The following is a 16,451-nucleotide window of genomic DNA, read 5'->3' on the forward strand; positions in this document are numbered from 1 at the left end:
ATATACTCAACTCTTAGCCTATCCACATTAGCTCAAATAATTAACCTATCACAAAGTTTTAAATTGCCGCATCATCTTAAAGAACTAACATCAAATCTGACGAGAGAAGAAAAACAAAGAAACTATAACCTAATTGTGACTCTTCTTCTGCTCATACATACGTAACGCTTTGCGTCTGACGACCATCTCTCAGCCAGACCCTTCAGTTATAATCTCTTTTCATCTCCCACACCTTCTCATTCTCTTATATGTAACACATATAAAGTAGCCTAATTGTAGACTGATTCAATTCCATTATCTATTTATCTACACCTCAGTCTTATAAACATGAGTTTTCAACTCCAAAAGGTAAGAGGACACTGGAAAAATACTGCGGATGATTGGTCTGATATAGTGATCACTCATCTACTTATTAATTACTGTAGTTTTTGGATCTGCGTGTAAAACATATTCTTATCTCCAGTATGAGAATCATCGAGTCAGAGGTAACCAAACCAGAAGCTGAGCCACACACGCAAGTATTTTTTAGTAAGGAGTGCATGAGGTAAGCCACAAACACAAGATGACAATGATAAGATATTTGAATGAGTTAAATTCAGTGCTATATTTTTTGAGGAGTTTACTGAATTTTTTGATTTGTCAATTGTTTTACAGTCCAAAGGATCCCATCCCATGTCAACTCTTTTATTACTGATGCCACAACAATCTCCTCTTTCTTACAAGAGCGTGATCGATACCTTCTCGGCTTCTCTGTTTTATTTAGCCGTATACGATTGGGAATCCAAGTCTTAGTTGATCATATTACAGGTTTAATTAGGCCATAAGACTCATTTACCTCCTTTTTACATCGCTTCCTTTTCTTTCTTATTCTGTTGCAGTACAGAAACCCACGATCTCCACATTTTTTTTAAGGGTTTGGAATAGCTGATGAAAATCCATTCGTATGGAGACGCAATTTGTGTTCTATTCTACAAAATCAGATTCTCTTGGTATGTACTATATATTCCCCTGTTTCTTACCAAGCGTATTTACTCTATTACATTTTTCGTTCTGTGTTAGAATGTGCAAACAAAGTATAATTCGGTTTCCGAATGAGGGATCACGGCCAAACTTCCAGGAAGCTAGGGATTTGGAAGTGTCCTCTAAATTAGTTGAAAGATACCAGCTTTGCTCTGCAAAACTAAGGCGTCCACTGAAGGTATGACTTCGTAAACGATGGTTTATGAATTTTTCTGATTTTTGAATTGAGCTATATATTTTGTTTGTGGTTAATTTTAATGTTGTAGACTGTTTCTCCCAAATCGTTCTACTTGATGGATTCAAATTGAATATTTGATTTCGATTTTAAAACTCACTCATCTTTTAGGTCTCACGAGAAGATGACGTTTTACAACAGCGATCTAAATCACTTTCATTTACTTCCGAAGATATTCGTATGAGAAGTTTCTTTCTGGTAGTTCTCTACTATTAATGTGTCGGTTGTAATCTGATCAATGACTAATTGAAGACATTAAGTAACAGTAACCAGTTGTTCTTTTTGATAGTCGGAGTTATTGGTCGTAATAGATACATTTACATCCAGGTTAGAGCGCATAAAGTAGGAATTCAGTTGAATCTTCCTTGCCATCACACGAGCAGCAGTGTCAAAAGGTTAAGTATAATGATATGTTTCATATTTTCTATCTAACTTTTCCCACCTACTCAGTTTGAAGGAATCTTTTTTTTTTTTGAAAATAAGTTTGAAAGAATCTTACATTGGTTGCTAATCTTATCATTGCTGTTTGATTTATGTGTTAGCTTCTTGCATTAGGACATCTCCAACAAAACACCAAAATACCAAATTTGGTGTAATCTCATCTCCAACAAAACATTAAATTTGACACCATCCCATCAAATTTGGTGTAATGTGAATAGTGTTACACCAAATTTAGTGTAATAATATACATCACAGCAAAATTTTAAAATATATATTTTATTATGTTTCATTTAATAATATAGTTCCATTGTTATCAAATTTGTAATTAAAAATAAATATATTATGTTATTTGTATTTTTATTTTCAAAATAAATCACTAAATGACTATTATTATTTATCATTTACAAATAATAAAATATAAATAATAATCTAAATGTGACTAAATAATTATTTATCAATTAATAAATAATAAAAATAAAAATACACCGTCGATCCTTGTGGTCGTAGCGGGGGCTTAGCTCTTTTTTACATGGATGACCCTGGTGTTTCTATTTTGTATGCGGATGAGCACATGATTGATATTGAATCTACTCTTGAAGGACATGTTATCTATATGACTTTTGTTTATGGTGATCCGGTTATAAAAAATCGTGATTTAGTCTGGGAGCGACTAACACGAATGAGTTTAAACCGGAGCCAAGCATGGTTTATGATAGGTGATTTCAACGAGATTACGGGTAATCATGAAAAGAGAGGAGGACGGAGAAGACCGGAAAACTCATTCATCCCTTTTCGTACCATGCTGGATAACTGTGGGATGCTAGAATTCCCATACAGAGGAAACTCTTTCTCGTGGGTGGGAAAAAGACGGTCGGGAAAGGTGAAATGCAAATTAGACAGAGCAGTTGCGAATGAAGAGTGGCACTCGCTTTTTCCGGCTACAATGGTGGAGTTTCTACAGCTTTGGGGATCGGACCATAGACCGGTGTTGGCACGTGTACAGTCTATTCACAGAAGATCGAAGAAGAGCTTTAGATTTGATAAAAGATGCTTGGGGAAACCCGGGTTTAAAGAGGCTATTGTTTCAGGTTGGGGCCCTTTCAGTGAAGCCCACAATATGGAATTTCACCATAAAGTGGCCTCGTGCCGACGGAACATAATTTCCTGGAAAAAAAATAATCCGACAAACTCGGCAAAGCTTATTGAGGAGCTAAAAAGTAAGATTGATTTCGCCCAAGAGGATGATCATACTTCTCTAGAAGAATTAGAAGATCTTAGATCCCAACTTATCACCGCTTTTAGGGAAGAAGATCTATACTGGCAACAGAAGAGCAGAACACAATGGCATCGAGCAGGAGACAGAAACACAAAATTTCATCATGCGATCACGAAACAGAGACGAGCACGAAATCTGGTCATTTGTATCAAGGACAAAGAGGGCAGAATGGTTGAGAGCGATCTTGGAATAGAAAAGGTGGCTGTTGGCTATTTCCAAGAACTCTTCTCTACCTCCGTTCCCGCAGACATGGTTGCCTCTCTTCGATACATAAAAAAATAAAGTTCCAGCTTCCGCAAATGAATTGCTTACAGCGGAACCGACTGAGCAGGAAATAAAGAAAGCTTTGTTTGATATTAATCCAGATAAAGCTCCAGGCCCGGATGGTATGACGAGTAGATTATTCCAGAGATTTTGGCCAGTTATGCAAAAAGATATTATCTGACTAGTAAAAGATTTCTTTATTGATGGGAGCTTTGACCCGAGACTGAACCAAACCAACATTTGTTTGATCCCAAAGAAGGAAAGACCGAGAGAGATGACGGAGTTTCGGCCTATTAGCCTTTGTAATGTCAGTTACAAGATCATCTCAAAACTGTTATCTAAACGACTCAAGATGTTTCTCACTGACCTGATTTCAGAGACCCAGTCTGCCTTCGTGGCACGTCGGCTTATTACAGACAATATTATGCTAGCACATGAGAATTTCCATGCTCTCCGGACAAATACCAGAGCTAGAGAAGAATTCATGGCCATCAAGACGGATATGAGCAAAGCGTATGACAGGGTAGAATGGAGTTTTATTCGAAACTTGCTGCTACGCCTGGGGTTTGCGGAAAAAGTGGTTGACCTCTTGATGTTCTGTGTTACATCGGTTTCTTATCAGGTAATCATCAATGGCGAACCCAGGGGTAAAATTAACCCCACCAGAGGGTTGAGGCAGGGTGATCCATTATCTCCTTTCCTCTTCATTTTGTGCACTGAAGCTCTGATCTCCCTCCTTCAAGGAGCGGAGGAAGAGAAGCGCATCTTGGGATTACGTGTTGCCCGTGCCAGCCCCCGAATCACACATCTCCTCTTTGCGGATGATAGCCTCTTTTTTTGCAAAGCAGAAGTGCGACAATGCAAGGAGATTTTAGACATTTTAGACACATATGGAAATGCTTCGGGACAAAGACTTAATGCGTCAAAGTCCTCCATCATTTTTGGGAATAAAGTTGACCATAGCGTAAAGCAAAGTATAAAAGGTGTTCTTGGGATTACTACTGAAGGAGGGATGGGCAAGTACCTCGGACTCCCAGAGCAAATATGTGGTTCAAAGATGAAAGTGTTTTCCTATATACAAGATCGCCTCAATGGATGTGTCACCTCGTGGTCGGCTAGATTACTCTCGAAAGGGGGTAAAGAAGTTCAAATAAAATCAGTGGCACAAGCTGTTCCGACATACAGTATGTCGTGTTACTTGCTTCCACAAGGTATCGTGGAGAAACTAAAAAGTGCAGTCTCAAATTTTTGGTGGAGCTCGAGCCAAAATTACCGAGGCTTGCATTGGATTGCTTGGGACAAGATTTGTGCTCCACATGATCAGGGTGGACTTGGATTCTTAGATTTACACGATTTTAATATCGCTTTATTAGCAAAACAACTTTGGAGATTGATACAGTTCCCAAACTCCCTCCTCGCCCGAGTTTTGAGAGGACGATACTATAATCGATCAAGCCCTTTGGAAGATCGTAAGGTTTACTCACCTTCTTATGGTTGGCGTAGTATTATGGCAGCGAAACCACTACTAAAATCGGGTTTACGGAAGACTATTGGAGCAGGCCTCAACACATGTGTTTGGACTGAACCTTGGATCCCGGATACTCATGCTCGCCCTCCGAGACCGTCTGATCGCGTTACTTATAGACACCCAAAACTCCTTGTACATTCTTTCATTAGGCGTGATACAAGGGATTGGGATACTAACCTTCTACTGGAGTACTTCCATCCTGAGGAGATCCCGCTAATCCTCAAACTACGCCCAAGCAATACATGGTCTATGGATGGGTATGCATGGAACTATACAAAGTCAGGCGTTTATTCGGTGAAATGAGGATATAACCGGCTACAGACGACTAAAGTGAGCGATTCTGAAGCTCAGGTTGTACAACCAAGTATCACTGGTTTACAGAGCCATGTGTGGAGTATCCCTGCCCCGGGGAAGATGAGGCATTTTATGTGGCAAGCTTTGACAGGATGTATTGCGACGACCGAAAGACTTGCCTACAGACACCTGGGCACTGATAGGAGCTGTCCTAGATGCGGTGACCCTGAGGAAACCATTAACCATCTTCTTTTTGAATGCCCCCCGCCCTCCAGGTGTGGGCTTTATCGGACTATCCGTCCCTTCCGGGTTACTTCCCGAGTACATCTGTTTATCAAAACATGAACTTCCTATTCTTGAAGAAGAAAAATGTGGCCTGTATGGAACCACTTATTGAGACCTTCCCATGGATCCTATGGTACATTTGGAAGGCACGTAACGATAAATTGTTCAATGGTAGAGAGGTATCACCCGTTGACACCCTTCACCTAGCTTCTGTCGAAGCCGAATGCTGGAGGAAAGCGAACTTACCCGAGGACGAAGAGGAAGAGGAGACACGATCTGCTCCATCAGTTACTTTGACTCTCCATGTGGCCCCCCAACGCCCGACATGTCAAATCGATGCGTCATGGATCGATGATGGCACGGTCAGTGGACTAGGGTGGTTCTACAAGGACCCAATGGGAGTTGAAAGATTTGGATTACAAGGATGCCGGAAAAGCCTTTCAGCCCTCCATGCAGAGATGGAAGGACTCATTTGGGCGATGTCTTGTTTACGAGAGTTACATTGCACCGCGGTTCAAATGGAGACGGATTGCTCCGACCTGGTGGACATGATTGCAAACCCTACCGACTGGCCGGCCTTTGCCTCCGAGCTAGTTTCTTTCCGACTTCTAAGAGACGGTTTTTCGGAGCTCAGCATCACCCGCATACCCAGGACTAGGAATTTGCGTGCAGATTCTCTCGCTTAGAAGGCGAGATGTAGCGGTACTCTTTTTTCCCATATAGATCAGACCCAGCCGGACAGAGCGTCTCTTCGGAACGACTCAGACCCGCCTACCACTTGATCTTAAAAGATGGGCGTCGCCAAAAAAAAAAAAAAAAAAAAAATAATAATAATAATAAAAATATAAAACTTTAAGATTTGAAAACATTAAATAATATATAATTATACATTTGGTGTAAAATTTGGTGTTATTGTTTTTTTTTTTTTTGTTAACCGAGGGTCCCAGGTCGGGGCCCAGACATCCCTCGAGGCCCGCAGCAGCCACGTCATTTCCACCCCAGAAGTAGCAGGGTGGGCCTGGGTGGTCTGGCGTAGGGGTATATCTGAGGGGGAGGTTCGATCTCGCGGCCCTTAGGACCACTGCGAGCCGCCTCACACCACTCGACCACCAACGTCGGGTTAATTTGATGTTATTGTTGGAGATGATAAAAAGATTTATGACACCAAAACATCAAATTTAGTGTAATTTCAACACTAAATATGATTTCATTCTTGGAAATGCCCTTATGGCTTATTTCTTTTCTTTCATCATGCTTTTGATATGCGTTGATGTAAGAATTTTACAATTCTTTATGGACTACTCTGTATTGCTCTAAATTTTATGATTGCTAATTATTGTGTAGGTTTCAAATACTGGCTTCTGTATGTTTCAGTTTCTTTCTGTGATTTGATAGTTTAATGTTGATCTCGTGAGTCGTGATAAAATAGTGCTTGATTATATATATATATATTGTGAAATAAAGAAGCTCTATCTCTGAATAGTTAATTGGAAACTCCTATAAATCATTCAAGTTTCTTACTTCACAATGATTTCGTAAATAGCATATCAGAAGACATAGACAACAAGTCACTATAATATACTTAGTGATATACACATATCAGTAATCTATACTCTATATTACTTTATGTGGGGTCATTCGATTGATTTGGAGATTCTTACACTGATGGCTATTTTAAATAGTTTTTTTTTGCGGCATTTTAAATGATTTATATATCTTAACATGGCTCTCATAACCTATCATAACAATATAACTGTAAACAATGAGAATTATTATTAGTCAATTACTATGATTTACTACCTTCTACTGTTTAATACTTTCAACTGATCACCACTTTGGAATGGTATGGAAAAATAACCTGTTTAACTCATCAGTTAATCATAAATCATGTTCACCAATTTAATTTTCCATAATTATGTTAAGATTTGATGAAACTATCTATTAATCTTTGCTTCGCAATAATATATCCACAAAATTTTGGATTCTGACAAAAAAATTTGGTTTATATATGAAACCAAGATTGCATAATTGTAAATTTAGCAGGATTAAGCCCGGTTTTACATTAAGTTTTTGAAGATGAACAGAAAATGGTAATTTTGTAATTTGAAGTCAAAACAAAGTTTAAATTAGTTGTAAAATTAAGAAATTTCTAACATAAAACCTAAATAAGCAAGATAAAATTTATTTTGATCGTATATATATAGTTTAATTAAATTTTTATTCATATACCTTACATTTCTTAATAAAAATTTAATCAATAAAAATATGATGAATTTTAATATTTAAAATTTGTTATCCAAATAATAATTATAAATTTGGCCTACTAAATTATTTTTATAAATTATTCAATATACATTTATGATACATAAATTTAAATACAAATGCCAAAAAGACCAACTTAAAACGAATCCTAACACCCGAGGAAACTTCCTTTAGAGGTTCTTTTGAAATTTATATATATAGTTGTGCATACTTTGAAATAGAGGTTCTCCACCTGATTAAAACAAGAATCGATCACTGAGAGAAAGATGTGTAGTACTTGAAAATTTAATGACCAAGTTTTAATATATCTCTCATACATTGCAATTACAAATTCACATGGTTCTCTAGCAACAACTCTTCCAACCAATGGGAACATACTAATAAACTATGAGAGCTACACATAGCCACATGGAAAGGTACCGACCATCACAAACATCGATCACTTCTAATGCTCTCAGAATAATTTCCAGCTTTCACAGTTTCAAAAACCCATTGTGATGTTGTAGCAGCTTCCACAGTTTAAAAAAACTATTTCAAAAAAAAAAGTAGTAAATAGACTAACAAACAAAAAATTATTTTAAAAAATACTGGATTTATAGATTAATTCTATGGAAAGAGGATTAATTAAAAAAGGATAATTATCTAAAAACACTAAAAATCATGAAAATAAAATTAATAAAAGGTATATCACTACTATTGTAAAGAGTTTTGCTTAAAACATCCCTAACTATGCCACACGTGAATTCTAATTTCTATCAGTAAAAAGTTGCTATATCATCAACTTTAACACCAAATAAATTTAGATTCAAAGCCGGTTTAGGTATCAATACGACCTTTCTCATTACCTCATCATTTAGCCCATCCATCGTATGTGAATGTTCCATGGTAATTAATTTTAGAAAGAATGTAGAAAAGTTAACGACTCAACTTACTACGAATAATATTTTACTTAAACCACACTATTGATGTTATTGGCAGCTTCAGAAAAACCATATGCATCAAATTAAACAACATATAATTAGTATGAAAATGCAAAAAGAATATAGAAGATCAAATGTTAAATTTAACAAGACAACAATATAAAAAAATCTATATCTTCATTTGCTAATGTTGTAGACATTTTAGGATTTATTGATTTTTAAATTATGTATAACTTTTAAAAAATTTGTACCAAAAACAACCAAAAGAATTATAAGCAAATAATCCGGGCGTAGCCCGGACAAACCCCCTAGTTTTATATAATATTAGAAGATAGCACTAATGTTATTTTTATATATTGTTATGTACATAACAAATGATTTTATTCAGCACAATTGGTTAAAGCGGAATAGATGATCAAGGAGATCGCAGCATCCTAGCTGTCATTAACAATTTTGATAGATCTTTTTTCTACAATGTTCATAGATTCACTTATTTGCAGCATTTAACATATCATAAAAATTTTGCATCCAATTTAGGTTCTTCTATATTATCTATTTAAATATCAGCTGTTTAAAGTTTTTTTTTTTAAATGAATATATAAATGTCATGTATCCGATCACGATGTACCATTTGATCATTCCGATGGTAACTAGTTTTAGTATGCAAATGATTTGGTTCTTCACAATTTTACCAACATCCTCAAAATGACTACTACTAATAGCTTCACTCCCACCATAACGTCTCTGTGTTGAATCAAAGGTAGTATTGCGGGGGTTAATCATCTATTTACTATATGTTTCCTTCCTGTTTTACTACTAGCAAGTTTTAAATTCTTACACTTACAACAAAGCATAACACTACAAGAAAACAGCGGTATTCTGACGGACATTTCGACGGAAAATGAAATCCTCGGAATATCCCGAGGAATTTCCGAGGAAATTCCGAGGAAACACAAAATTGGGTTTCCTCGGAATTTCCTCGGAATATACCGACGGAATTCCGAGGAAATATCAATCCGTCGGAATATTCCGAGGAAATTCCAAGGAAAAATGTGTTCCTCGGAAAAAACCGATGAATTCCGAGGAAATATTATAGCCGTTGGAGAGCCGTTGAGGGATTTTACAAAATTCCGAGGAAATTCCGACGAACTAGCCGTTGGCGTTGGAATTCCATCGGAATTTCCTCGGTCTGTCGGCAGGATTTAAACTATAAATACAAGCACTCCTCTTCCTCTTCATTCACTTCATATCTTCATCCTCCCTCTTACTCTATTTACACACGAATTTGATTCATAAAAAATATGTCTTCTTCAAATTATTTTCGTTCTTGGATCGATCGACCTCATTTGGATCCGAACACGAGATTGCTTATGGAAGAATACCAACGAGGTATAACCGAATTCATGGGGTTAGTTCACTGACAACCGGAAGCAAAAACAGGTATGTTAAGATGTCCTTGCTCTAATTGTAAAAATAGAAAGGTTATTAAAGAGTGGGATGTTTGGACTCATCTATATTTGAGTGGGTTTACACGAAGTTACAAAATTTGGTATCATCATGGGGAAACTGATTATGAACATGGTAGTACTAGCGAACCTCAGCCAGCGGTTAGATTAGAAGAACCAATTAGAACGGATGTAGATTATGGTGTAGGTACTGAGCAGATGGTAAATGATCATTTTAGAGGGGAAGATTTACCCAATGCACAAGCTAGGAGATTTTATGATATGTTGGATGCTGGAAAGCAACCATTGTACGAAGGTTGCAGAGATGGTCATTCAGCTTTATCATCTGCTACAAGATTGATGGGCATTAAAACAAATTATAATTTGGCTGAAGACTGTGTGGATGCGATTGCTGATTTTGTAAAAGGTATTCTACCCGACGATAATGTAGCTCCTGGTTCATACTACAAGGTTCAAAAACTCGTAGCTGGTCTTTGTTTATCGTATCAGGTAATAAATGTATGCAGCGACAACTGCATGATTTATTGGAGGGCGGATGAACAGCAGGTTACATGCAAATTTTGTGGAAAGCCTTGTTATAAAGATACGAGTGGAAGAGTTCCAGTGCCATATAAAAGGATGTGGTATTTACCTTTGACGGAAAGGTTGCAGAGGTTGTATATGTCTGAACGCACAGCGCAACCAATGAGATGGCATACGGAGCACTCAATAGATGGTGAGATCAGACATCCTTCAGGTGCAAAAGCGTGGAAGAATTTCCAATCAAAGTATCCCCACTTTGCGTATGAGAGAATAAATGTCTACCTTGGATTATGTACTGATGGTTTCAGTCCGTTTGGCAAGAGTGGAAGACAGTATTCTCTATGGCCCGTCATTCTTACACCATACAACCTACCCCCAAACTTGTGCTTGCGACGAGAGTTTTTGTTTCTCTCGATTCTCGTTCCCGGACCAGAGCATCCTAAGAGATCACTTGATGTGTTTCTTCAGCCACTAATATATGAGTTGCAACAACTATGGGCTCAAGGTGCTGAAACATACGATGTTTCGTGTAAAGAAAACTTTCAAATGCGGGCAGTACTAATGTGGACAATAAGTGATTTTCCAGCATATGGTATGTTGTCTGGATGGACAACGCATGGAAGGCTATCATGTCCATATTTTCAATATAACACTGATGCTTTCCAACTAAAACACGGAAGGAAAACGTGTTGGTTTGACTGTCACAGGAGATTCCTACCACCTGATCATCCATATCGTAGGAGTAGGAATTTGTTTACGAAGAACAAGAGGGTGTTTGACAGTCCACCTCCGGAAATTTGTGGGAAAGATTTGAAGATACAACTAAGAGATTTTGGTGCAGAAAGGACGCCAGACGTCGGTGGACATGAGCGTTTTCCGGTAGATGCTGTTGGAGAACTACATAACTGGCACAAAAAAAGTATTTTCTGAGATCTGCCATACTGGGAGGATCATCTGCTAAGGCATAATTTAGATGTCATGCATATTGAGAAGAACTTTTTTGACAATCTTATGAACACGATCCTTAATGTTCAAGGTAAAACAAATGATAATTTGAAGTCAAGACTGGATTTAGTCGATATATGTGCTCGTTCAGAACTTCATGTTGATGAGAATGGTAGAGCTCCTTTTCCCATATACCGACTTGATGCAGAGGGAAAAGATGCGTTCTTTGATTGGATTTCAAACGATGTGGAATTTCCACACGGTTACGCATCAAATTTGCGTAACTGTAACGACAGAAAGGAAGGAAAGTTTACTGGCTTGAAAAGCCACGATTGCCATGTAATGATGCAGCAACTCCTTCCGTTCGCCTTCAAGGAACTATTAGCACGAAATGTTCATGAAGCAATTGCAGGGATAAGTGGTTTCTTCCGCGATTTATGCACGAGATCAGTGACTCTTGAAGGTATTGAAAATTTGAAGACTAACATAGCCGTGATTCAGTGCAACCTTGAGAAGATATTTCCTCCCTCATTTTTTGATGTTATGGAGCATCTTGTTATTCACCTGGCAAGAGAATTGGAACTTGGTGGTCCTGTGCAGTATAGATGGATGTATCTGTATGAGCGGTATATGTTCCATTTGAAGAAGATGGTGAAAAATTTAAGTAGGGTGGAAGGTTCTATAGTCGCACAGATGATCAATGAAGAAACTTCAAACTTTGCCAAGTACTACTTTCCAGCAGAAGTTCAGACCAAAAACAGAAGACCTGCTCGGCATGATGATAGAGGCGAACGGGCAACATATCATGTTACGGTTCCAGACATTTTCACAGACGTTGGACGACTTTGCGGAAAACCAAAGGACCGTCGACTTACTGAGCAGGAGCGTAGTCATTTGCAAACATATTTTCTCACCAACTGCGAAGACGTTCTTCAATATGAGAGGTAAATAAATTAGCTTACAAATTTTTATTTTAACAAGTTGAAATTTAAATCTTAATTAATTACATTATTGTCATCATATACAGGATTTTCATGGCAGAAAAGCGGTTCGAGTATAGATACGCCACAGAGGACGAACTAGAAGAAATGAAGCAGAGAGAATTTACTGGATGGATGTTTACTTATGTGAGTGCTTTAAACAAATTAAAATATATTTTATCACATATTTATACTAATTCACATTTATTGATATAACATATAGAGAAAAGGACAAAAATAGCACTAAAGCAAGTTTATGTTCCCAAACTAGCACTCAATGTCAAAAGTCGCAAAAATAGCACTTAATGTTTTATCAAAAGTCACAAACTTAGGGTTTAGAGTTAAAGGATGGGGTTTAGGATTTAGGGTTTAGGGTTTAGGGTTTAGAGTTTAGAGTTTAGGGTTTAGGGTTTAGATTTTAGGGTTTAGGGTTTAGGGTTTAGAGTTTAGGGTTTAGGGTTTAGGGTTTAAGGTTTAGGGTTTAGGGTTTAGAGTTTAGGGTTTAGGGTTTAGAGTTTAGGGTTTAGGGTTTAGAGTTGAGAAATGAGGTTTTAGGGATAAGATTTCAAATTTTGAAAAATAAAAAAATTAAAATTTTCAAAGGATAAACTTAAAAAGGTGCTATTTTGGTCATTTTAGTTTTTTAGTGCTATTTTTGTGATATAAACTTAGAAATGTGCTATTTTGGAGATTTGCCCTAACATATATATATGTGCTAGTAATAGGTGTCTGCTGGTTCGGCCAGAGGTGAAACATTTGACGATTGGATACGTGAGATGGTCGTTGGACCAAACTTTGTTGTGAAGTCATATCCGAGATTTTGTACTCGAGGATATGCATTCACAACTCAGAAGAGGAGACGTTCGAGTACGACTTATGATGCTGGGGTTTGTTCTGCATCAGGAGATGATGTATACAACGGACACATACATAAGATTTTGGAAATCAAGTATTTGGGCATGGTTGGATTGCGCAGTACTGTTTTCTATTGTGATTGGCACGACAACACTCCAGATCGAGGTGTGAGAACAGATGCATTTGGTGTTACATCAGTAAATTCGAGGCGAAAGCTGCAATATTATGATCCTTTCAATATCTTGCTTCTCAGGCCGATCAGGTTTGTTATATCAAGTATCCCCGGATAAGGAACAGAGATGATCCATGGGTTACTGTTACAAGACTCAACCCGAGAGGCCGAGTTCAGGGAAGTTCTGAGCTGGAAGACACACTACAACCAAGCACATCCGGCAACTTAAGTGCAGCAGAAGATTTAGCTGGAGTTGGCCTTGTAGTCGATTTAACCGACTTCGGAGAGGAAGCCGTCGTTCACGTTGAGGATGAACCAGTGATTGGAGAGTTTCACCAAGATCCAGATTCAGATTCATCTGGTGATGATGACTCGGAAACTGACTACCATTGATTTTTTTTTTTTTTTTTAAAGAAATACCGAGGAAATTCCGAGGAACACTTGATATAACCTCTTTCCTCGGATATTAGTTATTTGGTTTATCTAGCAAGGCAAAGCTGAATACGAATTAAAAACTACTCAAAACACAACCAAATAAAACGAAGAAACCATGTAAAAGAAATACGAACTCGTAATTAAGAAAAAAAAAAAAAAACTAAGTTCAAAATTAACCGAAAAAGTTATGGCAGATTCCTAAATGGAACTATGACAAGTACCCTCCCCCAGACTTAGTTTACACCGTCCCTGGTGTGACAAACAGAAAATAAGACCATAAAACGTTAGAATAGAAAAGAAAATAAAATAGCGCGGTCGGAAATCAAATGGCAATACTGGTCGGTGATAGCTCCTACTCCTCGTCTCCTGCTCCAGATGTTCCTGCATCTTTAGTGATCGATCGATGCGTTTTTGGATATATATACATCGATCGATCCGTTTAAAAAAAAAGGTACGAGATTTTGTTCTCGATCGATCACATTGTTACCCCAAACCATGTTTCCTCGGAAAAGCCTCGGAATATTCCGAGGAAATTCCGAGGAACACCTGATATACTCTATCGATCGATGCGTTTTGGTACATATATCCATCGATCGATCCGTTTCAAAAAAAAAATGACGTATTGAAACCCCAAACACTAGTTCCTCGGAATTTCCTCGGAATATTCCGACAGAATTCCGAGGAAGAAAAAGGTTTCCTCGGAATTCCCTCGGAATAATCCGAGGAAATTCCGAGGAAATAGGGTTTTTAAACCGAAAACAACGTTTTGCGGTTTGAATAACACCTATATAACCCTTATTAAGTGTCTTACGTTCATTATGAAGTCAAAAATTTGTTCTTTACCGTATAATTAACACTTTTCCGATTGTATGAACGAAATCCCACAACATAAGAGAAACACTTATACCTTTTAATGAACGGTAAAGGGAATACTTTCAATTAGTTTTGAAATTTGTTATTTCATGGTTTATGCTCATCTATACAAAGAATCCTCAATGGTATGCATTACAATTGTATAAGAAATGAAATACGGCAAAAAAAATTGATGTTTTGAAACCTCAAACACTAGTTCCTCGGTATTTCCTCGGAATATTCCGAGGAAATTCCGACTGATATTTTACTATTCGTCGGAATTTCCTCGGAATATTTTCATTTTACCGGGAAAATATTTCGCGAAAATTGAAATTAGAATTCCGACGGAATTCCGACGGATAATGTCCGTCGGACCCCAGGTTTTATAACCAAGAGCCCCTTCTTCTTCCCCATTTCTCTCTTCTTCCTCTGCGCGACTCCTCTCTTCTCTCCGGTGATTTCCCCCTGAAATCCGACGATATCTCCGGCGATCTCCCCCTTCTCTTACACAATTCATGTAAGGACCCTATCTCACTCTCTTAGGTTCTATTTGTTAGTTTTTGTGTAGTTTTGATAGATTTTTGTTAGAGTGATTGGTTAGGATTGTGATTTGGTTGTATAATAGGGTTAGAATTGTGATTTGGTTGAATAATTTGTTTTGTTGAATTGATTTAGAATTTTTTTTATAATTTTTTTATTTTTTTGTATTTATAAAATTGATTTTTGTATATAAAATCGATTTTTGTATTTTACAAAACGATTTTTCTATATAAATTTGATTTTTTTGGATTTTACAAAATCTTTTTTGTATATAAATTCGATTTTTTGATTTTACAAAACAGTTTTTAATATCTATAAAACAAATTTTGTGATTAAAAACTATTATTTGGGATTTAAAAATATTTTTAATATATATATATATATTATTAAAACTATTTTTTGTAATTATTAAACTATTTTTTATTTATTAAAACTATTTTTTGTTTATTAGAACTATTTTTATATATTTATTAAATATTTTTAATATCTATAAATCTTTTTTGTGATTAAAAACTATTATTTGGGATTTTTTTTTTAAATTAATTTATATATTTCTGTGTTTATTAAATATTTTTTTTTTAATTTACAGGTCTCATGATGATCAGACCCGACCTCAACAGCGTCGTGGTCGTGGTGGTACAGGGAGCCAGTCTCGGGATTCCAGCCATTTTCAGGATTCCCCTTCGCCCCACAGCTCCAACCATACATCTCCCTCTGCTGCACCCGCTCCTGCTCCTGCTCCTCTCGCACCCGCTGCTGCATCCGCTCCTGCTCCTCCGGGTCCTCCGGGAGTGATGAACGACACAGTCTGGAAGGAATTGTGTGCGCATTGGGATAAAGAAGAGACGAAAGAAACTTTTTCCACCAACTCCACCAACCGCAGGAGCGACCGTAAAGGGAAGGGCATCTACAAGCATAACTTGGGTGCTCAATCTATTGTCATTCTGGGAGATCGCATGGTAAGTTCAACCGTTTTTTCTTCAATTATTTGAGTTTCAGAATTTTAATTTATTGTGCATTTCTTCTAATTTCTAATGTTTCTTTAATTTATGTTTTTTTTCAAGGCGGAAGAAAATGATGGCGAGCCGGTTGATGATCTCGCCCTAATGAGGAGGGCGTATACCAACAAGAAGACCGGCCAGATTGATGACGGTCTTGT

The sequence above is a fragment of the Brassica napus genome, chromosome C7, assembly GCF_020379485.1.
Source record: "Brassica napus cultivar Da-Ae chromosome C7, Da-Ae, whole genome shotgun sequence".
NCBI lineage: Eukaryota > Viridiplantae > Streptophyta > Magnoliopsida > Brassicales > Brassicaceae > Brassica > Brassica napus.